The sequence below is a fragment of the Lissotriton vulgaris genome, chromosome 1_1, assembly GCF_964263255.1.
Source record: "Lissotriton vulgaris chromosome 1_1, aLisVul1.2, whole genome shotgun sequence".
Classification (NCBI taxonomy): domain Eukaryota; kingdom Metazoa; phylum Chordata; class Amphibia; order Caudata; family Salamandridae; genus Lissotriton; species Lissotriton vulgaris.
The window spans coordinates 422,600,325-422,624,808 of record NC_141685.1 but is presented as its reverse complement, the minus strand read 5'-3'; the positions used below and the strand labels follow the sequence as shown (position 1 = coordinate 422,624,808).

Here is a 24,484-nt window from a genome sequence, read left to right as displayed (position 1 = left end):
ATTTTCCCAGGTTTATTTCTGCCTCCATAAAACTTTGCACTCGACTTTAATAGATACAAGGAGGCATTCTCTGTAGATTTTTTGTTAAATTTCATTTTGGCATTGACCAGGGCTGTTAAACTGTCTTGTGAGTGTGAAGTAAAATAAGCGTGCTCCAATTTCTTAATATCTTGAAGGAGATCCTCAGTAAATTTGCGGGCAACTTTCTGTTTCTTTTCCTCATATCCAATTATAAAGTCTCTTGCCGCAGCTTTGAAAGCCTCCCATATGGTGTGCTTGGGGATGGAAGGGGTATCATTGAATAAAAAACTCATCAAAAAATTCAGTAAAAAAGGCAGTGAACTTGGTATCCAATAGGAGGGAATTATTAAAGCGCCACTCCTTAGGTCCAACAGGTTTAGGAAGTATATCAAGATTGACGATGGGGGCATGATCTGAGAGTAGAATTGGACCAATTTCTGCATAAGTAAGAGTTTGGGCAATGTGGTGAGTGACAAAAATATAATCAATCCGAGACTGGGAATGATGGCATGGAGAATAGAGAGTAAATTCTCTTGTCGTCGGATTGCATAAACGACAAGCATCAATGAGCTTGTGTTGGGAAACGGCTTGAGTAAAGAATTTGTGGGATTTATTTGGGACATAAGGAGTTTTGGAATTTCTGTCAAGGAATGGATCAAGGGGTTGATTTCAATCACCTGCCAAGATAAAGTTATCATCAACAAATCTAGTGATATGGTGAGAAAACATGTGCCAAAAAGCAGGATCACCACCAGTGGGGGCATAGGCATTAAGAAAGGAGATTGGAACACCCTTAAAAGACAGTTTAACATATTTCCATCGGCCATCAGCATCCGACTCTTGAGAAATCAAGGAGTGGGATAAAGTTTTACGACACAAAATAGCTACCTCATTTCGTTTACCATCCCCCTGGGAATAATAAGCCTCACCCACCCAACCTCTCTTGAGTTTTGCAGATTCTGCATCCGATAAGTGAGTCGCTTGTAAAAACGCAACATCAACATTTAATCTAGCTAGGTGAGTCAAGATTCTTTGTCGTTTGATTGGAGAGTTAATGCCCTTAACATTCCATGTAACTATTTTCAGCGACATAGTACAAAAGATAAAATAGGATAAACACAGGAAACAAATGCAACGAAAGACCCCATGAGAGAAGACAAGTGAAAGTTAGTAAAAAGGAAAAGAGAAGTAAGAAAAAACAGGTATATGCTAGGAAACAGAATAGAGAGAACAGAGAACGTGAGAGAGAAATATGCAAAAACAAAAGAGCTCAGGAAAAAATCTCTAAGATGAGATAGTAAAACATGAGAACAGTATAAGTGAAAAAGTAGAAGCCAATAGAAGAGAAAAGACACCTTCAAACAGGGGGGAAATGGGAAAGCCAGGGAAGAGGGAACAGGAAAAAGAATATACATGGTAAACGAAAAGGAAAACTGTACTTACGAGGAGGGGAGGCACGGGAGTATACTCAGGAAAATGATCAAACGAGAAGAAGGGAGGGGGTAGAACCAACTAGAGGAGGCAGGGCATCCAGGGTCAGCGAACCACCCAACCGGGGGAACAATACGAAACGCAACATGAAATCTGTGGAAAAAAGAAGGATAACATTAGAAGATTGGATCATTGAAGGTAAGGGGCAATAAGGAGAGCGTATGAACAGACAAAGTAAGTGAGGAAAAAGTGCAAGAAGTAGAACAAGAATGATGACAAAAATATACAGGAGAAAAAAGTAGAAGTGTTAAACGTGAAGAACAAGTAAAAGAGGTGGAACAGCGATAAGTATCAACCATCTACAAAAGAAAAAAAAGAAAATCATGTAGGAAAAGAGGAGGAGGGACCAGAAAAGTCCATGTTAGTAGTTTGGCATGAATTCAAGAAGCTTTGAAGTCGGACTGGATCTTCGTAAGTTGTTGTTTTATTGTTGTAGGTAACCCTGAAGAAACATGGGTGAAAAAGACCGTATCTGGCACCGATGGAGTGAAGAGCAGGTCTCATATCCAGGAAGGCCTTACGTCGATTCGCTGTAGCTCTAGCATAATCTTGCACGAAGAACAATGAGGATCCCGACCAAGTTAGACGAGGAAAGGCTCTGGCTGCTGAGAGAACCTTTAGTAGGTCGGTGTATTCTAGGTAATACATGAAAACGCCTCTCGGCTTCAGAGAAGTGGAGGTAGGAGAAGGAGCCCGACCCAGTCTGTGGGCCTGTTGTATGTTAAGCATAGTGCCTTCCGGCATGTGCAAGAGTTTAGGGAGAAAAGATTTGAAAAAGGCAATAGGGTCGTCCCCCCCACAGCCCTCCACCAGGCCGTAAATGCATAAATTATTACACCTATTACGATTTTCAAGGTCCTCCACCTGCTTTTGAAGGGATGAGACCTGTGAGTGTAAATGGGAGACCTTGGTAGATGACTCCTGAAGGGAGGAAATGTTGCGCTCCACCGACGTGACTCTTGCATCCATTTGTGACCAATTATCAGTCAAGTGCTGCAATTTGGCATTGGTTTCTTCCATAAAAGGGCGAAGTGCCCTTATGTCCTCCAACAACAATTCCATGGATATAGCTGAGGCAGGGTTGGATGGTGAAGGAGGGTCTTTCTTCAGCCTTTTGGTGGTGCATTTCCCTACAGTCTGCGCAGACTGCTCCATCGTAGACTGTGCTGTGTGAGCAGAAGGTGTCTGGGAAGCCTCTATCTGAGCAAAGGCCGAAAACACCTTGGAATTTTTAATAAAGGCGCGTTGGGTAGATTTGTTGGCGCAGTTCGGCGTGAGCTTGCCCATGTAGTACCACCGTCAGAGAGAAGGTCACCAGAGCAACATATATAAAGCACCTCCGTAGGTTCCAGAATAGTTGGACAGCAACAGGGAGCAAGAAGGTACAAAAAAAGGTCTCTTATATACTGAGGGAGATTGATAAAAGCAGTAACCAAAGGTGGCGAGCTCCAAAAGGAGATATCAAAAGTCTATGCCGCCAAAATGGCCGCCAAAGCTGGAAGGCTGAGGAGAGTGGAGGCTATATCCCTGAAATAGCGAGAAGAAACAGTAACATTTAGCGGGCAAAGAGAGTCATTAATAATGGAAACATGGCCCACCATAGGTGAAGAGTAGAGCTGCAGGCATCGTAGAAGGTCACCACATGAGGGGAAATGCTGCGTCGTCAGAAAAACGGCATTGGCATGTTAGATGCACAAAATGGTGGCCACGACTGCGGTGGAGCCTCGGCCGGATAATCCAACGATGAAATGCGGCATCCGAGAGCTTCCCGGAGCTGCAGGAAGAGCTCACACCATGCCCGCAAACTTCCGAAGCAGGAATCCTCCACCACGGGTTCGGATGAAGTCGCGAACCGCTTGCACCCCTCAGCGAGAGCGCAGCGCTCACGCCGCTGCCGCCATCCTCAACGGGCACTAAGCCACGCCCCCCATAAAACAACTATTGGAGATGTAGCAAACAACAGCCAGGATGAATTAAGGGACAATGACTTTGAGACTTTAGTGACGGCACTGTCACTGGCTTATACGGATGATATTCCAAATTCCATTGAGGGTTTGAGAATCGCAGGAATTCCACAACAAAGAGACCCAAGTAATCTGAAGAAAATATCTAGGGTCCTACCAAAAACTCCCCATGATGCGGTGGATGTATTCAATGATGTGGTTTTAATGGATTTACAAAAACTGGCACAAAAGACAACTCAAAATGACATGAAAAAGTCAAACATCACAAGGAAGGAATGGGAAAGCATCAAATCCCTCAAGTCGGATCCTAACATCGAGATAAAACCTTTGGACAAAGGGGGAAATGTGGTGGTGTTTAACAAAGAAAAGTATAAAGAAGAGGCAATGAGACAGCTAACGAACAGGAACTGTTACGAGATAATATCAAGGACAGACTATGTAAAATGTACCCTGGAGTATCAGAATGTTTTGGAAGGGTGGAGGTATGAAGGGATGTTTAAAAAAATGAATTTGAATATTTATGCTGTGAGGCACCAGTCATCCCTACTTTCTATCAACTTCCTAAAATATATAAAGATTCAAAAAACCCTCCGGGAAATCTCCTTTATTGGCAGCCTCCTGGAGAATACCTCCAGATTTATGGATACTTACCTAGCTCCATTTGTAAAAGATGTATCTTCTTATGTTAGGGACACCCATGATTTTCTAAGGCTGATTAATGACATCACATGAGAATCAGACATGATTCCAATAACTTTTGATGTAGCCAATCTATATACATGCATAGGCCACAAGGATGGCATATCAGCAGTCAACTGGTTTCTGAATAGTAAACCCTTGAAGAATCATCAAAACAACCGTATGCTCATGAGGATAGTAGAATTCTGCCTTGTGAATAATATCTTCCTATTCTCGGGGACTCTGTACAGGCAGGCACGTGGGACAGCCAGGGGCACATGCTTCACCCCCAGTTATGCATCCTCTTCGTAGGCTGGTGGGAGAAGCACGTGGCCTGGGGCGAGGCCAATAAATGTTGGTTGGACAAAATCATGATTTGGGCAAGGTACATTGACGATCTGTTTGTCGTTTGGCGTGGTGACCGGGCCTCTGCTCAGGAATATGTTGCCACTCTAAACAACAATGAGCTCAATTTGAGATTCATGAGCACCATAAGTGACACCTCAGTGAATTTTCTGGACGCAGAGGTATATGTGACAGGAAACACCCTACAAACACGACTATACAGAAAGCCCACAGCGGGTAACGCTGTGTTGCATGCAGCAAGCCACCATCCTAAACGTTTGGTACAAAATATACCTTTTGGAGAACTACTCCACCTTGAGCGTAATTGCTCAAACGGAAAGGGACTTCAAGAAAGCCAAAGATGAAACCGCTATAAGTTTTCAGGAAAGAGGCTACTCCAAAGCAATAGTGGCTGATGCTGCCGAAAGGGTAGAAAAAATAGACAGAAAAGATCTACTGGTGGACAAAGTGAAACAGGAAGTTGAGGGTACCACACGGATGATCACCAACTTCAACATTAGATATGGGGAACTGGTACAGGTGTTTAACAAAAATTGGCACATTTTACAAACAGATGCCACCCTAAGAAAAGTCTTACCAGCACATCCCTCTATAACATACAGACGCTGCCATTCATTAGGTGATCACCTTGTATGTAGCTACTTTGAAAATCCAGCAAAACCAGCAACTATGAAAAATATCATAGGTTTCTATCCATGCCTCCACTGTCAGGCCTGTAAACACAGCAAAAAAGATTTAATTATAAGGGAATACCTAACAATCCACGTCCCACAAGAGAAATGTCAAAATTTCTCAACTGCAACTCAGACTTCACAGTGTACTGCTTAGAATGCCCATGTTCCAAGAGAAACATCGGAAGTACCATCCACCCAACTAAGAAAACGTATATTAGAGCACATGTGTTCCATAACATATCAGGACAAAACATACCCCATGGCACGCCATTTTGAGACACATCACAAGAGTGACAGGGACCTCCTTTCATTCTTCTGTCTGGATCAGGCAGACAGAAGGGAAAGAGGGGGAGATTGTGTTAAAGCTCTAAGGATGTTAGACTCAAAATACATAATTGATTTGCAGACTAAATGGCCTATAGGGATTAATAAAGATGAAGAGCTTTGGATCCATCTCTAAAAGGGGCTTCAATAAATAAAAAAGTGAAAGAATGCTAGTACAAGAATGAGGAAGGGGCACCCACAGTAGAAGGGTTTGCAAAGGAAACAGCAGTATCATTTGTATATACATCTTCTCCCTACTTTTAGTGCTTCATCTGATTTTCAGATGTAATTGATTAATATCTCTCTCCTTCACAAAATGAAAACATGATAGAGCCCACACAGGGTGAGAAAACAGTTGAGAAAGCCCATACAGGGCGAAATAACACATGGGGAATGGAGTATTGAAAAGCATTTGTACACATAGATGTATTTTTCACCAGAAACTGTGTCCATATTCATTCAATATAGACTCTTATGTATAGCACATCACACCTGCTTAAATCAATAGTATTAGCACAAATCATTGCATGGAGATGTGAATTATAATATCATCTAAAGAAAATTATGATTTTATGCTTTTCTTTTCCTCTCCCCTAATGAAATTGTCTTTTTGGAGATTGTATTTTAATGATTGCACTTGCCCTTTTACATAAAACTCGATCGTTTTTATAACATAGTGACCCAGAGTGAACATGTTATAAGACGGGCCGCATAGTGGCATTGACGCTAGCAGTCCACTTTCACTGTTCAACTAGGTGTCCGTGTAAACACACAAAATAAAATGGTCTACTTTCTTAGCACACGCCAACACTGATGAAGCCGTGAGGCGAAACGCTGCTGTTGGAGGGATAGGTGGTCTGTGAATAAACACTTTGGAATTGGAGACCTGTGTGCTTTCCTTCTTAACATCGGAATGGACGTTAATGTGTTTGGAATATATTTATATGTATGTATATATATATATATATATATATATATATATATATATATATATATATATAATCACTTGCTATCAACCCTCTCATGAAATTCACTTTGAAAACACCACGTTATAAGTCTACTACATATTTTTACAGCGATCTAATGCAAAATCATTGTAGTTCCTCAGGACCTCTCCTAGCGTCATTTTAATGTCAGGTCTATGCAGCCACGGCCTATGCAGGTAAGAGCAGTTGGGCCCGGTGGGGAGCTAGTGGGGGATTTCGACAAAGGACGATGAAAGAAAATTAATTAAAGAATTAATGTTCCCTCGTCATCATCCATTGAAATCCCCCTCCACTGGGCCCACCGACTCACCTCTCTTACCTGCATGCACCGCGGCAAGGTCTATGACATTAATTTCTTCTCAGGGTACAAAATGTTCATCATCAAATTGTTTTAGAATGAACGAAATGCATTCTGGTAGTTTTAAAATCAAAGTTTAAAGGTTAACACTATTTCTAAAGGACAGACTACTTCACTTGCACCGTGCAGAGTTTTGTATATGCTTTTTAGCACTGCAACCATACGCATTCTTTTAACTGAGCCCCAGATAAACAGATGAGAACATTTGACAGCTTGTCTCCCCGGGGACCTCTTTTGAATACAACCTTTTAAGTTATTGGCTTCCATTCAGGTGTGGAGATTTTTCTGTTTACTAAGGAAATCAACTGCACCATTGTCAGATACTGCCACTTTAAAAAGCAAGGAAGAGTTTGCTTCAGTAATTTACCATCACATTACATTTCTATCAAATAAAGGTCTGCTTTTTACTAGTGACAAATTAACTGCTAGCATTGCTTGACTTTAATATCTTGCCAGATAAATTGACTGCTAATGTGATGTGATAATAATGTGAAATGACTAATTGCTGATTTTGTGTGGAGTTACTAAAGCAAGATGACAGGCTTTCCATAGGAATGTCAAAGTAGGAAATCATTTCAGCAGCATCCAAACATCTCTTGAAGTCATTGTAAAAACGCATAGGGGTTTTGTAGCGAGAGAAGCAGTATCCTCTAGCAGCAACATCCATTAAACCCTCCCTTATGAAGCAATACAAAGTTCGAGAATATGAGTGCACTGCAAATAGTGATTCATGTGTGAATATGAGTTTGCACCGGGATAGGGAATCTGATTCACGAGGTAATTAACTCAAATCCATAACTTTTCCTGGAAACAATTCCCCAAGGAAAAAACGTACCAAATTTCCATTAGAAAGATTTGTCAAAGTCAGGAAAAACATGGGAATCTGAATGTTATGCCTCATTCTGACCTGCAGAACTTGGAATGAACAAAAACACTTTACCTGGTAATTTATTTCCCACCCCAAGTTACCATGCAGTATTGGCAGAAACTATAACAGGGCACTTGGAATGAGACAGATAATGGTGGAAGAAGCAGTTACAAATTTGCAATCAAAAAGTAGCGTCCCGATAACAAGGCCACTGTGTTTTAAAAAAAAATGACAATGCAAATAAAATAATGAGAACAATGAAGTCCATTGAAATAAAAGTGCAATAAAAATAAAACAAAAAGAGTTACGCTACATGACACTGTATTTAAATTAATACACCATGCTAGATTCTTGCTAAAAGTCATGCAGTCTAAATTGGTGCTCCTCAACCGAAGGGTAAAATGCTAATTAATATTTCGAGGATGAGGGGGAATACTACTGTGGAAACGGATGTATGACGTTACAACGCATACTTTTACCACGCATACCATTACAACGCGGTATTTACAACGAATACCGTTACAACGCATAGCGCTTAGAGGTGCTGGATAGTGGTAAGTATAATTTTATATTCCAACTCCAGTCCCCGTGGACACTAGGGAAGGTGTTGGATATAAAATTATACTTATTCCCTATCCTAGAGCGCCCCCCAGCGCAATGCGTTGTAATGGTATGTGTGGTAATGCCTGCGTTGTAGTGGTAGTGCGTTGTGAAAACTTTGTTGTAACAGTTGTATACCATGGAAACAAACGGCGGCACTCCAAAATTTAGGACACCCAAAAACTCTGATCACCCCAAAATTTTCCACAGGCAGTTCTGCTCCAAGTTGATCATGCGTCAAAAGGCAACCTCCCCAACTGCAATCAAGCAGAGTAGCAAAATAAACCAGTCCAATGACTCAATAATTTTCTAGATCATAAGAAACCTGAAGGGTTTTATTTAGTAGTCATATCAGAAATAATGTTAACTCTAAAGTTAGCATAAAAAGTCAGAAAGAGAACAGACAGCATCCGTAATAGCATAAATGAAAGCTCAAACATCTGAGGCTCAACCCTAAAAACAAGAGGTTCTTAAACAGAATTATTCCATTAAAAAAAATCGAAAAACAGTTAAATGATGGTAGCAAGATTTGCAAGTAACAGCACTCTCTGTAAATCAGAATAGTCTTCATCACTACTTAAGTTCATAAGCACTATCAGTTTATGAGAACGCATTCAGCATCTTCCATGTCCTTGCTGTACAGAGATGCTTACGCTAATGTGTAACATTCAGACAATGAACCTTTACATAAATAAATAAAACTAGGCTCAGCAAAGGAAATACAGCTGAAAAGCAGTGGGAACATGTTACAGTTAGAAACACTAGAAAGTTCATTCAGAGCACAACAGGAAACTTACATCAAATTGTGTTTATTCTTCAGAGCTGTGAGCAGAGACATGTCCAGAGGGCCCAAATTGAAGGAGTAAAAACAGCATCAGAACAGCATCCATTTGATCTAAGATAGAGTTTCATGTAAAAATGTGACACAATTAAATCATATTAATAAACACACTTCTGTAGGTTGTATTAAACTTATTTCAACAGCAATCATATTAGGTCAGCGTTTAGGTTTTGGATTCCACATTATTCATTATTATTATTTTTCCATGAAAATATAAACTCAGGAACAAAAGCTGCTACACTGAAAAAATTGACAGAAACAAGATGCCCAGTAGCACCCTCACAAAAGCAATTTATAAAACACACAAGCAGCGGGAGTGGTAGGAAGCAGGTACAGGGCGAGGTAGGGATGTGGTTGGGAAGCAGCTCAACGTGAGACGGGGAGAAATGACATGCTGTCCTGTGGAGTGCAAAAACATTAATGGAAAAAGAATTCCCTGATGACAACAACTAAAGGATACACCTAATCCAATCAAAACTTTGGTAATACATCAATGACTGGGGGCGGGGGGGGAGGACCAACAAACTGAGATAACCATTCATGAGCAAGGGACTGACCTAAAGACCACTCCATGTATATTTTACACACAATAGGTCTTTGGCAACAGACAGGTAAAGATGTCTGTTAGCAAGAAATAATGAATGCATAGGGGCATGCCCTTATTTGATGGAATCACTATTACCGGAAGAGGCATGAAATTTCAGTGTGCATCTGCACTTTGGCTGATCAATACAGACTTTTCCTAATAAGCCACGCTCTGAGATGTTCAGATCACAATTATGAAGCCTGATTGCAAAACTGTGTTCAAATGTAAGTCAAAAATATTCTTAGACATGCAGGTATGTAATTGAGTTCTTTCTTGGCATAGTGAATTCTTCCACCTCTGCACTACCCATAAGCAATTTTAAACCTAGAGGATTGAAGTGTTGATTGGAAAAGTCATGTAATGGAGTTCGAAATGCAGGCACTCATACCTTGGTGGACATTTGCAAATATGTTGCACTGCACTACCTTCATGTAATTTGCACCTCACTGGATTAGGCGTTAGAGGGGTGGCATGATGTTCCATTTTCAAAAGGTGCATGCATGGAAAGGAGAGACGTTTACAGGAAAAAATAATATTGTTTGTAGTAATAAAATGTTATCTGAGAAAAGGTAGTCAATGCTAGAATTGTTTTAACTCTACCTATGTGCACTGTACATACTAGGAACACATTGGATTAAAGAAACATGCATGTAAATATTAAACCATAATCTTGTAACCTATGCATGCCTAAATCACACATATAAATTCATAACTGTTTGTGAATTGAGGAAATCCTACATTGTGCCTTCCCACGACTCACGGGGGAGTCTACGTTGAATGGCAGAAGCATAGTGCTGCACTTCTGTGTTATGGTACCCTCCTGTGGTATCACAGCTATCATGGTAACCATTGCTATGGTGACTGATGCTGGATACCTACGTAGTTGTTCTAGAACTAGTTGGAGGGACAGTTAGAGAGATATCCTGCTGTCGAGTGGATGTACCTGCTTGCTCACATGTAAACCTCTCAACTTGGATACCTAAGTGGAGTGATCATTTCATTTAGGTAACGAGGATGGGATTTGAACTCATCACAGACTCCACTGACTTTCAAGACCTCATTTTACATTTCAACGACTTTTAAATCCCACCCTGGGAAATCATGGAAGGGAGGTGTAATGATCACTCCACCCAGGTATCCAAGTTGAGAAGTTTTAATGTGAGCACGCAGGTACATCCACTCGACAGAAGAACATCTCTCTAACTGTCCCTCCAACTAGTTCTAGAACAAATACCATCCTTGATTTCCCAGGGCGGGATTACTTGGGGCCATGAAGGGGATCAGACAGGGCCGAATCAACACATATGAGCTTTTAGAGCCAGCTCCTTTACATGACTTCCTTCTTTAGCAGTCACAGTAAAAGCCATCCTATTGACTATCTCTTTTCAAAAGCGGTCTACATGTTTCTGGATTGCTCCGGATATTCTTTGTGGTTGCAAATGGGTTTACAGGGGAATCCAGCATCTTTGATGCTAAAATATCAAGCAAGAAGATTGCCCCGACATAGCCACAATACCTCTGGAAGCATTTCGGCTGCTGCCCTAGTTTAAAGAGAGGTGTCCAGTGCTTAATTTGAGCCAGTGGTTTCCGTTGCTTGGCACAGGTGTTAATTGTCTACACCGGCACTTATGATGGTCTGCCACATGACATCAATGTCTGTCTAATTTAGAAATGAGCACAACAACAGTCATTTATTAATTCAATATACTTTAAAAAGGACTAATACCTGCTGCTAAAGCCATTCTCATAGCTTTGGGGGCCTGGAATAGTCTGAATTGTCACACCTGTTGGAGTGTGCTAGTTAGTTGTGTTAGTACTGTCATTGGCAGTGCTGACAGTGGCAATGGAAAGTGCACACTGCAGTAGCCTCCCGAGGAGGTCCCTGGAATTTATTCATTTACAAAGTAAGCAATGGATGGGTCCTCTGTATCCTCTATGAAGGTTGCATGTCTGAGCTTTTGAGGGGCTACACTGGGAACGCTTCACCTTGGTAGGAGCTAATTTCACTGGACTCTGGTCCACCGATGGGAGTCCACCACTCTTAGACAAGCTGAATTTGTAGCATCAGTTGAAATGTCACAACATACCCTATAAATCGCTTCTAAATTAACCTATTACCTTGTCTAAATTATCCTGAAACATAATTTTCTCCAATATACCACTTTGTGCTGGATTTTACCTTATTATTTTTTTTAATTGCTACTCTTCATTGCCAAAATTATGTTGACTACTGCACTGATATGAAATAGACTGGGCTGGTTGTGTAGGTACGAGATATCAACACTGTGGGCCCGATTCACAGAATGAACTTAAGACTCAATCCTAAACTTACTACTATTTTGGTATTCACAGAATGCACTTACTACTTTTGGCATTCACAGAATGAACTTACTACTTTTGGCATTCACAGAATGAACTTACTACTTTTGGTATTCACAGAAGGTAGGATTTTGTCTTAAGTTTGTCTTAAAACAAACTTAAGACAGACTTAAGACAGACTTAAGACAAACTTAAGACAGACTTAAGACAGACTTAAGACAAAATCCTAACTTAAGTCTGTCTTAAGTCTGTCTTAAGTTTGTCTTAAGTCTGTCTTAAGTTTGTCTTAAGACAAACTTAAGACAAAATCCTAACTTCTGTGAATACCAAAAGTATTAAGTTCATTCTGTGAATACCAAAAGTATTAAGTGCATTCTGTGAATACCAAAATAGTAGTATGTTTAGGATTGAGTCTTAAGATCATTCTGTGAAAAGGTCCCATATTGATGATGTAAAATAGGTCATATTCGGATTCTAAAGCAGCCGGTAAACAGTAAAGAATGCTCCTGCATGCCTCTTTCAGCACACTCTGCCAACTAGACCCATGCCACTAACAGTCATACATGCATACGTCCTGTCTTTCTTCTGGTTGCTAGTTTGGCTATAGTTAGCAGCCTCTCCCCTCTCTGCTGTAACTGTGTTTTGTCTAATGATGTACCAGGTTGTTGTTTCGAAATGTAACATAATAATTGCAAGCTGCTATCAGGGCTAAATGAGCATTCCTCTGCTCGATTAAATCAACATATTTCTTATTCAATCAAGAGAAAACTTTATTTTACATGAAAAAAGAGGAAAAGAGCTCGACCCTTTATAATATGCAGATGTTAAAGGTTGTTTGTCACATTCATTAGCCGCATTCATTAGCCTCATTTGAAGAGAATAATGCAAGTTCATTCTGAAAGTGCTTGTTAATATAAGTTTTAATTTTCTTGGCAGGTCGCGTTCCATCTTAACTTCTAATATAATCAGTAGCTGCGCTTCTTTTATTCTTTCTGCTTGAAAAATTATGTAGAGTTTCTGAAAGCAAGTCCATTAATTGTAATTACTTACACAGTAACAAACATGCTTCAAGATATATTCATCAATATGACATATATATTTAATAAAACTGAGCCGGCTAAAGTCTTTTCTAGAGCCAAAGTGACTATTTCAATAAAGTAGGTCTCAGCTGCTAATCGCTGTATAAGTACTTAGACATTCAATAACAAATCCCTCTGTTTATCCATTCTGCAAACACAATACTTCTGTCTAACATCAAACAGTTTTAAACGATATTTCAGTGAATGGGAAATAAATGTGCAGACAGGTCTGCATATTAGTAAGCGTTGCGAGCTGTCACTGCACACTCATAAGGAGCTAAGGATGCAGGGACGGGATTAAAGAACAGAGGACACGCTGCGCTCACACTGATGCAGAAGATACTCTGTTCAGTTCTACGGGCCTCATTTATGAAAAGTGACGCATCGGTGCGATGCATCACTTTTCCCTGTGCCCTCCTTGCGACACCAATGATGCGTCATATTTACAGTATGATGCATCATGGCGCAAGCAGTTACAGATACGTCAGTATTTCTGACGTATCTGTATGGCGCAAAAATGACGCATTGCTGTAGTGTGTCAAAAAAATAAATGCAACTCCAGCAATGTGTCCTGTCACATGGGGCAAGCCCCATGTGAAAGGGCCTGCGTCAGTCTTACGCCAGCTGTGAGGCAGGCGTAAGAAATTGACGCATTTGTGTCTGAGAAGTGGGGCAGTATAGATTTCACGGCGTCACTTCTATGGCCCTTTCTTGCGTCAGAACGCCCCCCCCCTGCATACATTATACCTGGCATAGGTATAATGTAGCACAGGGGTTTAAAAAGTGACGCATCTACCTAGATGCAACACTTTGTGAATATGGTGCAACAAGGCACATTTTTTACGCTGCTGGTGCGTCATAAAAAGTGACACACCAGCGGCGTAAAAGTGACGCACGGCCTCATAAATGAGGCCCTACATTTTTTCACAAAGGGCATTCATTATGATATAATTTTACACTTTATGTGGGAGCAAATTAAAGGAATTGTTATCATATATGTGAAAATGTATTATTTGCTTTATATCGAATTATGAATTTAACCTTCAAATCTAAAATGTACAAATGAGTTGAAATTTGGAACAGACAGTCTTCGGATATGATCTCTATGGGATAGGAAACACATTTCCTATACAAGTCGTTGTAACCTGTATTGATATGTATTACTTCCATGTCAGAACAATAGGAATGTGAGATTAGCACCAAGAATGGAAATCCTGGAACTGCCCAGCCAATCAGCGCACATTCTTTGATAACAATACCTACCAGTATAGGGAAGGAATTATTCTCATGCTGCTAGATCTGTGTACCTTTTCTGTGCTGGTGTCTCCTATAATCAAAAGATATCAGGGTGCAATGAATGGGATCCCTGGTATATTTTTGTATGCACGTTTTAGTATTTCTAAAGCGTGAACCTATCCGGCTAGTAATGGAGTCTTAAGTGGGAATTCACAGGAGTCGAGGGAACAGAGGGGCAGGAGGAAGGTGTAGTGTAACAAGTGACACATCAGCCTATCCGAGACAGTTTCCTTTTCAGTTTCTTCCTCAATTGTAGTAAGGTCGGTGTTGATCTGTTGTCATGCAGTTCCAGATCTTGGGGGCGGTGGCAGAGAAAGCTCTTTGCCTTTTTTTCTTCTTCCACACTGCTTAGTCTCAAATCAGGTGATGTCAGGGATCCTTCTTCTCCTTTCACCTCCAGATCTGGTAGGTCACATTTCAACGTGTTCACTCCACATGCAAAAGAGTGCCATATTCTTATAACTTAATTGCAAAACATGGATATGCAAGATTAGTGAATATGATGCTAGTGTGCCATCAAAATATGACAAAGACATCATCATTATATGATTTTTGAGCTTGTTATGATTACAAGCTGATGTTGTTCTGTAGACGTTCCCTATGTGCAGGAACAAAATATGTTGGCTGCTTTGTGAGTGTGCCTTACATGAAATAAATTAAAAGATTGATTTTTGTCGACTATACAGATTTTTGGAACTGAGGCGTTGGGATGATGAACAACATTGGAAATTTGCATAGAAATGATTGCTGAGAGGTTTGAGTGCAGCCCAAAGCATTTTACAAAAATATGTTCATGATAATATTGAAGGATGGTCAGTTACTGTGGTGGTACATGATATAGGTGATGGTGTGGATAACCTATTTTTCCATCAACACCCTTGTTTTTAGTGGACTGATGCTGGCAGAATTCCCATCTGAGCTGTGCTTATGAACTTGAATACCTTCAAAGAGGCTTACCGTGTGGCAAGCAAATGCTAGTCGACACCTGGGCAGTCGAGCAGGCACTGAATCCCACTGGGTGCACAGGAGGAGCAAGAAAAGTGGGTAGGCTGACCCTGGGAACTATTAACTCATTCATCTGAAGAGACCAGGAGTCAGCTCCACCCACAGGCTGATGCCAGGCATATATGTGACACCTCCAGTACCCTCCGTAGAACACACTGGGCCTGCAAAAGAACAGAAAAAGGTCTGCATCTACTGCTTGAGAGATATCAAGAAACTTGAAGGGCTGGATCTGCTCCCATTTGCACCAACACAAAAAAACTCGATGCTAAGGGCAAGGACACAAAAAGGTGCAAAAGGCCATTCCTGCATTTGCCCAGCTGCCCAGCTCCAACTGGACCTTTCCTGGTGGCATCTAGTAGAGTGAGTATTGACCCCCAAGGGCTGTCCTGATGTTCTGGGTCCCTTGCTGTGTCACAGTGTAGTCCTCCTAACATCCTGAGAAACTTGGCACTTGGAAACCTTTAAGGCTCCAAAGCCCTCTGGAGGACCTGGACAAACTTGCCAAGTCAATCTGTTGAGGTGCGTTGCCCTGAGCCAAAGATTCAGGCTCCCGCTCTGAGCTTTTCCACAGCAGCAAATCCATTTCAGCAGGACATTGTGGAAGTGGTATCCAGTCATATTCAGATATATGTTGCAGCCTTGTACCGGCGGAGGAATCTGAGCTCTGATAAATTGACTAAGTCCGAAACCTTTACCGGTCGAAGTCACAAAAATATATGACTGGCAAGAGGCCTTCCCTGGGTTCGAATTTTGAATTTCTTCTGCTTCTAGCTTTACCGCCTGAAGCCAGCATGTTCACCAGGACCTTATGCGACTGCTATCCAACCACACAGAACACTTCTTGGCCACAGCCTGCTGCCTTGCCACAGTGATGATTTTGAGTTCTATGTGAGAGAGTAAGTCAGAAGGTGAACTTCCAAGTGAGCCATACCTGGTTTCTGCATCCAACCCATGTTACTTCACAGTTGACTTTAAATTGCATCTAGGCACTACAACCAAATGACGGTGGTGCTTAACGCTTTTTGGAGCTATTTATATTTAACATTTTAAAATCTCATGTCTCTTGTTTCCCATATTGGATTTTTGCGATTTTGGTATCATTTTGTTTGCTTAATCATTCACTATTTATTTTAATTGTAGTGGGATATTTATAGTTTTGTGTTTTCAACGTTTTAACTATTTGGGTATCTCTAAATGCTTTACACATTTTCTTAAGTTGAACCTGTCTGCTCTATGCCATAGCTACCAGAGGTGAGTTCAGGACTTAATTACTGAAATCTTTACGAACAAGATAGTGACATCATTACTTGTGGTGAACTCCAATCCACTCCAACTAATAATCTACTTTCTCACATTGACGATGACTAACTGATGCTTGATCTGATTTTGTTCATTTTTCCCTGTGACCAACATGTGTTGGTCAATGGGGAGATAATGGGTCCTGTTACAGAGAAGCATTACATTCTAAGTAATTCTTCATAAAGATGTTGTAGATGTTCAGAAGGGCGTTGGCATCTGTTGAGGTCCGGAAGTATCTGGGTCGTTTCATTAGTTCTTATAATAGTTCTCCTTGTTCTACTTCCCTTCATGTGGGTAAATGGCATTTGTGAGGGTGAAGAGGACATCCAGATGATCAGTTCCATTGAGGATATTGAGGGGTTTGCAGTGGATGTTGGGGGATACAGAGAGGATGGAGTCTAGTGTGCTGCCTTTGGAGTGAGTTGGTGCTGAAAGCCTAGCTATACGTGCGGTAGTGTGTTTTAACTTTTTCCCAGATAAAATTTCTATTAAAGGGCGATGATCTGTCCTTAGAACAAATGGTCTTCCCCACAAATAAGCCCTAAACTTTTCCACACTCCACACACATGCCAGTAATTCTTTTTCTATAACAGAATATTTCCGTTCGGGAGGGCGCAATGTTCTGGAAGCAAAACCTACAGTGGTTTCAATCCTTGTAGGTAGAAACGGGATTTTATTAAGGTAAAAGACACGGCTGCGTGTCTCAACTAAATGGGGCCAGAGAGCAACTGCCTGTCATGGAATCTGACGGGGCAGATTCCATGACATCGCAGGACACTCTAAGACTCGTCACCACAGTTGGGTTAATGTTTTATTTCTAGGGCGTTGAATAGAGAGTTGTAGCTTCCTTCATGATTTTGGTACTGGAGTCCCCAGGAAGATTGAAGCCCTTTTGCCATCCACTTTTCATGTTTCCTTTTTTAATCCATGGCGATTGAGCATATTTTTTTCTCTCATATGCTGGAGAAGCTGGATATTTATGTCTTCCTATAGTGACCTCAATGTGTAGCACTGGGAGAGCTGTGTAACTAGTGAATGTTGTTTTCTTTTACCTAGCTAGAAACGGTTTGATTTGGAAATGTCAGAGGTGACAGACCGTACTTTTTTGAGAAATGTAGCAGCATGATCAGGCAAATGTGCTAACCATTGAAACTCTTCTCTTTTGTTAACTTAGTTTTTAAGCAGCTTGCTGCAGATGCGAACATAGAAACTGTGCCTTAAATCTGGTGCCAATAACCTTAATATCCTTGTTATAGGCAATAACACTTAATCATTACACACAATTAAGTGACCACCTCCTGGAATGTTGCTCCATAATTGTGGAATCGGTGATTGACATCTTTTACTGACCACAGCAGCAAGAAGTAGCACTTAATCATGCTTTTATATAGAAATTTGTTGGCACTATAAAAGTAAAGGTCGGTTAACAGAAATATTTAAAATATACACATTTGGGTGCAACACAATACTATGCTTCATGAAATCCACTAATTGAATTCAGTGGACAAACACCTTCAGAGGATAGATTGGATTTGAATCTGAATCTCATGTGATCTTATTCTGCAAAACATCTGCATCTACTTGTATTTATCAGTCAACAGGACAAGAAAATGTTCAATCTTTGTGGTTAAGTCCTCTCTGGAATTTTTGGACAAAATTAAAATCAACTTGCCCTATTCTTGTCTCAAACGAGATATTGAAAGATGTAGTATGAGCCAGCCCACACCGATACTCAAAGAGTCCTCATGACCCAGTTTTCAACAGTCATTCAAAGCCTGCTGATACTACCTTGCACAGGTTGCAATTTCCTCAATTTCTGTTAGTTCAAATGCATAATATTTGAAATATGTGTATCTGAAATGTAACAGTAGGACATGTGTTACAGCACATCAGGGACAGAGTTGCCATTAGGTTCCATGGTTGGCAAGTGCTAGAAGAAGGTTGGGTTTAGGCAAGTATTTTGTGGATCATTAGTAAAGCAGAAAGAGAGAGAAGAGTTAGAAAACAAGTGATGACAGATTTTTGTTCTACAGCATTAGAAGTCAATGCTTAATTCAACAGTTACACTTGAAAAGATGTTGGAAGTATACAGATTTTTACTAAGTTGATGGAGATAATTCTGAAGGTTATTTTATATTCTTTGGAATGGGACACATCAAACAGTAAAAGTGTAATTGAAATAAAAGTTTTTCTTTATAACATCTAGGGGTTACTTAGTTTCTCATGGAGACCTGGGTGAAAGTTCAGCTTATGGCAAGGTCCCATCTTACCACCTCCCTACAAATCCCTCAACTTGGCTGCCATGATTGACTGTGATTATAATGATGGTCAGACAGAGGTGTGATCTTGACAGGGCTATCATTATCTAAGAGTAACACAATACTGATGTGCTGCCTGGGGCTGGAAACACTGCAGGTGCTAGGTACCAACTACACACACCCCAATGATTTTTCTACTCACTGCTGGGAATCCCAGGAACCTGGGTCCCAAACTTTCAAATTTTAAGATAGAATCTCCTTCACTGGCACTTAATCTCCTGTGATGAAACGAAACTCCTGAAGATTAACTCATCAGTACTGTGTATGCATACCACTGATCTATTTAAGAGCCACATCAGTGTTTAAGCTACTTTTTAGCACCCGCACCATGGTCCTACATCTCCTATCTGAACATGGCTGCCTCAGTCATGTTATGTATTCGATTACATTCAAAGGAGGTTCTCACAGCTTTGTATTGCTGACAGAAAAATTGTTCTCCCTGTAAATGTAGTCATGAGAGAATTTTTCAGATGTAAATGTAGTTTACCTGTAATTGGTAATCCTTGTGAATTGTCACTTGTATGACTCTTATAGTGCCTTCAAGTGCAAACTATGAGAGTGGAAATGTGTGAGGTCTACTTTGCTGCTGTCCTCCAATGTTAAACAATGGATAGATCCTACTCCTACATAGTGCTGGCCATGTACTGCACATGAATATTTCAGTTTCTGTTCTAAACAGCTTGACTTGGGAAGACACCCATCAGACACATTTTGCCAATCTTTTTGTTTTCTATCTGGTCTCATCTCAACCTACACATTAGTCCCTCTCAAATCTCAGGATTAAGGTACCCCCTTCACCTCTGCCTTTCCCTGCTACATGTTGGGTCATAGGAGAAGCAGTGATACCTCTCCCTAAATGAATGGAATAAAGAGGGATTTCATATACCAGTTTTTTTTATTTGTGACCCATCATCATTAAAGACAATTACTATAGATGCACCCAGTACCAGATTCTGCAAAGGTTTGAAACCTGACTGTTCACAACTAAGCACACTTTTTCAAAATGTTTACTGGCCTCTCTAAATGTGAAACCATTGAAGATTCTCAAAAAGGAAAATATAAGGAGGCTATGTGCTGCAATGAAAACTTTCACACTTCTGTGTAGTGCAAGGATAGGTAGCTATTTACATTATTTTCAGTTGTGCCATACTCTTCTCTTTCCCCAGTCTTGGAGGTTAAAGAAATGAACTCCTAGGATTGGGGAGCAGAAATGACCTGACCATGAGGTTGCCATTGTGCTTCCCTATATGTTCCTTCGGGAACAAATCCCTGACGTCTTGTACATGTTTAGCAGGACATCCATCCAGGGGTAGGAATTGAGACAATTTTACTTATGTCATCTTAGGAAAATGTTGGTATCTTCATACTTCCTTGTAAAGTATGACATTCGTTTAATTATGCTAGCTTGATTGAAATTCACACATAAGCAAATAATTTAAACATTGCTTTATTACTTAGAGTTCTGCATAATGTGTCGAATGTGTAGCAACTATAAGTAGGAGAGCTACTGTCATGTAAATAAATAATCATCATATCCAAACAAATATCCTGACATTCATCTTTGCGTCCCCAAGCTCCAAATGAACAATCTAGTGCAGCCTCAAAGACCCATACACATGCTCAAATGGTGAGCCACAACCATCAAAGATCGAGACGTAGCTTCAAGTGCCATGTTGTAATTTAAAATACTCAGACATAAACTCAAAAGCCCAGCCACATCCTTGAATACCTATCCCCAGCTTCAAATGTCCACACATAGGGCATAGTAAACACAGTTACAGCCTAAATGTCAATACATGGCTTCAGTTACCCAGGTACAACCATCAGTTGCGCAACATAGTTTAAAATGCAAAGGAACTGACATGTTATTCCACGTCATTAATTTCCTACACCCAGGCATAACTGTGATATCTCCAGACATGACAATAATACCAGTATGTTGAAGCTCAAATCCAAGACAAACTCATACTTGCCAAGGTACACCCGCAATATGACCAGACCAAGTATCAGAATTAAAGGCAGGGGTTAAAATTCCTAGTCTAGGCATATCAATCATATTTCTAGGAGGCAACCCATACCTTGTAAAGGTCTCATCTGCTCAGGTGCTGAGACACATGCCCACTGTAAAATTATATATGAACAGAAGAACAGGAGTACACCCATTAACCCAGTCAATGTCTCAACCGGTAATTATTCACAAGGCTATTAAACAAGAGCAATTAATCAAAAGGAGAGAAGGGACGCTGAATTTTCCCCCTTTGCTACTTTCACGGCCTCCTGCTCTGACCGCGATTGCTCCCCGCATCTTAGCCTTGCCGTTCCCAGAATCTGGCTGCCCTCCGTTAGGCCGCTAGAGCTTACAGCGGATTGTTGACGCAGTGCTTCTGCCCGCTTCACTCAACATTGGATTTCCCACACGCGGATAGGTACCTCTGCCATAAATTGGCCGATGTTTTCCAAATTTTCGGGACATCGCTCATAACATTGTTTTGCCGTGCATACCTGCAATTCCTTTGCATCCCACGTGACCCGCATTCAGTCCTACATTGTCCCACCAGTTTTTTACAGCCTTCCCTCCCTCGCCCTCCAACTTGAACCATTCTTGGACCATTCTCCTTCTATTCAGCGCTATAACAAATTCAAGTAACCTGGTCCTGATGTTGACCTAAACTAAGACAGGTCGAAATGCCGTCGACCACCCAGCGTTATCTCTGGATTCACTTTGGTCAATCAAAATCATTTAAGGCGAAATATTTACCTTGTATATTCCTTCAATTGACCACCAATTGTGTTGTATTTTTGAACTGTTCACGCTGCTTTTTCACCTCATTGTGTCACTGCACCGTTCACTCTCACAAGCACGTCTAGTGCACAACCCACTTATAGTTACTTATACATACAGGCCCTCATTTATGAAAAGTGACGCAATGCATCACTTTTCATTGCGTCCTCCTTGCAACACGAATGCTGCGTCATATTTACAGTATGACGCATCATATGGCAAGGAGTTACAGTTACATTAGTATTTCTGACGTATCTGTAGACGCAAACATGGTGCATTGCTGGAGTGTGTCACAAAAGTGACACAACTCCAGCAACGAGTCATTTACACATGGGCAAGTCCCATGGTGAATGTGCCTGCATCAGTCTTATGCCTGCCATGAGGCAGGCGTAAGATATTAATTCATTTGCATCCTAGTGGCGCAGCGACATCTCATAGATTTCACTGCATCACTTCTACATCCCTCTCCTGCATCGGAATGCCATACCTGCATACATTATACCTGGAACAGGTATAATGTGGCGTAGGGGTTTACAAAGTGACGCATCTAGGTAGATGCGTCACTTTGTAAATATGGAGCAACATGGCTAATTTTTTGCAGCACTGGTGCGTCGCAAAAAGTGACGCAAGGGCCCATAAATAAGCCCCACAATGTATTGTAGTGCTGTTTTAACTACTTGCAAATAAGAACCTTTCGGTCTTCCTACAAATTCTTTGTGGTCTCCCTTTTTCCTTCTCTCCTTTTGATTAATTCCTCTTTTTTAATTGCCTTGTGAATGATAACCGGGTGAGACATTGTTTTCTGTATGCGCACTGTAACATTAGAAGCACAGGTAACCTCAAATGCTCCAAAAAGTAATCTTGCATTGAGCTCACAATATGCACACTTAGCCTTAATGCCAAGAGCCAATATGCTTGTTAAGCCTCAAATTTACAGTGTGCCCTTACATTGTGCTGCCACAGCCTCCAATATCCACTAAAGCATCGTAAGGTGCATATACAACCTCAGATTCACAATGAGGTTCCTAATATACAGGTCTAGGCTTGAAGTTCAATGCAGACTAGCAATGCGCATGTATAGTTGCAAAGTTCCACTACTGCTTCTTAATACCCCATCTCCAATCAACCCCATCTTGCCAGCGATGAGGCCAGTGAGAGTAGAGCCCCATCATCACATCCTGTATCTTGTTTGGATGCTGCTGGGTGCCTAGAAGATATTTTTGGGTGTAGCCGTGTTCAAGAAGTGTTTTACAGTTAGATGTCCAACTGCCTCCCGTTTGCTTCTTCAGAATTATGAGGAAGGTAAATTGTGAGAAATGCAAAATATATATTTTGTTCTCATACTCCTTTTTGGTCTCCTGTTTTGGCACTTCTTTACTACCTTATTGTCATGTGTTTCAATCAGGGGGCTAGCAATAGCTGTAAGTTAACATCTGTTTTAAAAAAGGTTTGTCACTTTTTAGTTAAGTGATATTAGTCCATTTATACTCTATGACTCATGTCAGCTTTCACTCTGATGCTAGATCATTCTTTATTAAATGAATTGTCTTTTTACTATTTCAGTTGCTGATTTGAAAATTATATCTTTGAAAATGGTGCCAGATATCAAATGATCCTCTGAAGACGCTTAACGAGAAGGGTAATGTTGTCATTTGTAAGATTTTTGTTTGTTTTATGCTCATTACTTCTCCAAAATATATTTCAGCTTTATTACCATGGAGCTTCTCTCTTATTCTTTGGCCTCTAGATGTTCTGGTTTTAAGTATCCTCTTAAATTACAATTAAACTGTTATTATATTATTATTGTCTGGAGTATGGACCTTTATTCAATTTATTAAATTTTGATCAACAAGTCGTGGTAGTGTAATGTATTATTTTACATGCATTTCTTTATTTCTTGTCAGGCAAGGAATGTCCAATATTCACAAATTGATCAAAAGCATAGATTGTAATGTATGTGGACATGTCACTTTTGCAATAATTGTCTCGTTCCCAAGAGATAGAAGGAGAGAAGGAAAATAAGGGGCCTTATTTATGAAGGCCTTGCGCCACCGGTGCGTGTCTTTTTCCCATTTTAAAAGTCACGTAAAAGTGGCGCAAGTCCTTCATAAATAAGGCCCCAGGAGTTTAAGATTCATAAAAAATAATTCAGAATAAGAGTTGGAAAAAAGTTTTGAAAGGTTAAACCAGTCATCTCCATTGAGTAGCTTGTGAGCCACCAGTGCTACTCCAGCTACCTGTGAGAAACTCTCCTGTGCTCTGCCCGGCCTACTAATTCAGAAGCTTCTGCTTGGCTGAATTATAACATGTATACTAAAATGTAAAAGCATGTGGAAGAGGTGTCGTGCAGCAGCCATGATGCCTGACTCTGGACCATGGGGTTCACGGTTCGATCCCCGGTGCCGGTGGCAGGTTAGCCCAGTACCATCTGACTCTGGACAATAGCTCGCTTAATCTCCCCGACAGCCCCCGGCGCCGGGACACCTCCGGAGGTAGCTGTTTGCTTCTCAGATGCTGGTATTATTATTATTACTCAAGAGGAAAATGTGTCTATGTTCAGAACTCATAAGCTGATGTTTGGTAAAATATGTTTGTCAAAATGTTTTTTAAGCTATTGTACGTGGAACAT

General features: G+C 40.7%; 1 long non-coding RNA gene across 1 annotated transcript in view; it reads left to right on the top strand.

The window, feature by feature from the left end:
• LOC147747295 (uncharacterized) overlaps positions 1 to 23,494 on the top strand; it is a 1,579,242-nt gene extending 1,555,748 nt beyond the window's left edge. The window contains exon 5 of the long non-coding RNA XR_015307534.1: positions 23,419 to 23,494. This is a non-coding gene — a long non-coding RNA (uncharacterized LOC147747295). The remainder of the gene's footprint in view (positions 1 to 23,418) is intronic.
• The last annotated feature ends 990 nt before the right edge of the window (positions 23,495 to 24,484 follow it).